Source organism: Perkinsus marinus, assembly GCF_000006405.1.
Source record: "Perkinsus marinus ATCC 50983 genomic scaffold scf_1104296956954, whole genome shotgun sequence".
In the NCBI taxonomy this organism is placed as follows: Eukaryota; Perkinsozoa; order Perkinsida; family Perkinsidae; genus Perkinsus; species Perkinsus marinus.
The window spans coordinates 7,023-9,809 of record NW_003207287.1 but is presented as its reverse complement, the minus strand read 5'-3'; positions in this window follow the sequence as shown (position 1 = coordinate 9,809).

Here is a 2,787-nt window from a genome sequence, read left to right as displayed (position 1 = left end):
GGGTCCCTGAAGGGTGCATGGCCCGGGACATGGAACTCGAGCCCGACTCCTGAATCGGCGACTACGTAGGTCAATTCGTAGCCCTCCGCTCTGTAGACGTATCTACCGGCAGGCTGAGCCACAGCTACCAGAACATGGCAGGTCATCAACAAGGTCAGTAGGAGTGTCACCATTATTGAAAGGGAGTAGAGTCTGAGAACTCAGTGAATCTGTCAAACAACACAGACCGATAATGATGTTAGTAACATCATGATACACTACTGCTCGATCGAGATACATGTCTGAATTCGGTGATTCGAACTAATAAAAGCCCCAATGGCACTATTGGAGGAATCGGATCCGTTGCCGGCCATATACGGAACGCAAGGGTAGCCGGTGGACCAAGCTCAAACTATCTTGAATATCAATAAGTCTAGACTAGAGAAATGGAATGATAAGACCAATAGTCTACTTCACTCAACTCCAATGAACGTCTTTCACGCATGCTCATCTTCCTAACTGGAACAAGGTGCCGCACAATGCATGGCGCTCAACTGCTTGTCTACGAATAGACAGCCAGCGAAAATCAGGAGCCCTCATGATGAGGGCCTCGTCATCAACTCCTACTATACACGTTGAATCGAGGATCACAAATTCCTCGATCGATAGCTTGTTGTAGTGTTCGGACACTGCAAGCTATTATAGAGTCTAATATAGACGCGTACGTGCTTCTCATTGAACGATTCTACTGGAGTCGGGTTGCGTGGCTGTCGTCAGTGTCGGTATGAGAGCCGAAACCCGTGAGTGCGTCCGCTACTTAATTCGGATGAAGTCGTCCCAGAGCGGTGAATCACAGCGGTCGTATCGTGATGGTGGCTCCGAAGTTTTGGTGCTCTTTATTGGCTATTGCGGAAGGAGATGTCTAAGCTCCATCATATACGTGGCTGTCGGTGACGGCATCACTATCTTAGATGTCGAGCCTTGGACACAGGGGTCTGTGTGACTCATCAGATACTGTGTATCGAAATAATGAGTGTTCTCTATGACAGATAGCATTGTGTCCAATCATCCAATCACTGCCGGGTTCTGAATATTCATCGTGTGGGGAAGAACGTGGAGAAAGTGGTGACGAGAAGGACAGACTCCCTCGTCTCCATGCGGTCTCATGGCCACCTGGCATGGTATTGCCTGTGTATGCACCGTTCTATTTGGATGGCTCGGCAGAGGATACGAGAACGTTTTCAGAGCAACCATCAGCGCTAGTGTATCGCTGATTCCGTCAACACATCTTTGGGACTCCTCGGAGACGTGGGAGCTACGGAGACAAACATCGTGGACACGAAATCGGATCTTCTAATTCTACCAAGCTGGAAATCGGTAGGTATGCTTACGAGGTTCATCGTGATTCATAACATGCTTCGTTCATGTTATCGACTAACCACGATATCTATCTGTTTCGTTCCACTTACAATATCATCGTCACATGGATCTCGTTATTGACGTATAAGAAAGTGCTCTGATATGATTATGAGCTCTAATATGCTACATTATTGTCAGAGTATGACACATCGTGAGCTAAAGATTCGGCTCGGCAAGCCGGGCTTGCGCAGATTCATCCAGACTCCACAGAGTAACCTCAGTTTGCATACGTATGTTGCGGCAATATCGTTGCCCATTGTGAAAGCCGAAGCTCCGAAATAGCACATCAGTGCAGACTGGAGAATAACAGACCTGAGCATGAGGTGGAGCAAAAGAGAAGGTTGGAAAAGCAACAAACACTTCATGTTTACAGCAAGTGTTCATCTCTATGTGAAGTCAGTTATCACGGAACTTGATTATCTCTGATTACGCGACGCGAAGTTCCTCATTCGCGCTTGCGTAGTACCCGACGGGTCCTGTCTTTTCTAGCCGTGTGACTGTGAGCCTTGCAAAGCGAGGCCGAGAGGCAGTCCTGCTTTCGATTTTAATGACGTCAAATCCGAGTTGGTTCCACATTCATGACAATGCTAGCGGATGAGAGATTTCTTGATACCGCGTCTCGTATCCATCTTTGCCATTTTCTCGTGGATTCACTCCGGTAAGATGGTTATCGCATAACGAGATTCACTGTCTACCCGAGCAATGTACACATGTCTTCTTAGCGTAACCCGCGGCAGCTTGTTACTGTTAAAACGTAGTAGGATGACTGTGGAACGCAAGACACTGTTGGCTGCTATCGGATGCTATACACTCCCGATATGGCGAGGTCCGCTGGTGCATTGGTATTCCTACGACGTATAAACCGGCGAGATGATCATCACAATTATTATATCATCAGCTGGCCAGACTGTACCGCACGACTATCCTGTCCGGTGCAACCGGGCATTCGTCGGTCTGGGATCCTCGATTGACGAACGTGTCGTGTAGGCACACATAGCCCTAGAAAGTATCCCATATGTTCTGCGGACACCGCACCTGCTCTTAACTAGAGAACATCCAACCGAGAGAACCAAAGACTCCCTCGATGATGCCTCAGAATCTGGGGCCCAGATGAAACCTCGACACGACAGTGCTGTAGCTACATATTTACGGCAAGCCTGCATATTATCTCGATACGATTAAACTTTATATAGGTGTTCGTACTTTCATCACCTCCTATGTGAGATCAGACAATGCTTCGAACTAAGTTAGTGAAAGTGAGAATAGGGAACTCTTTTTGATCGGAATAACTCCGACCTGTTGCCAATTGTCAACTAAAAATCGTGAAATGATGAACAATCATTCTCCATGATGCTAAATCATCGCACTTGAATGTGGAACCTGGTTGGA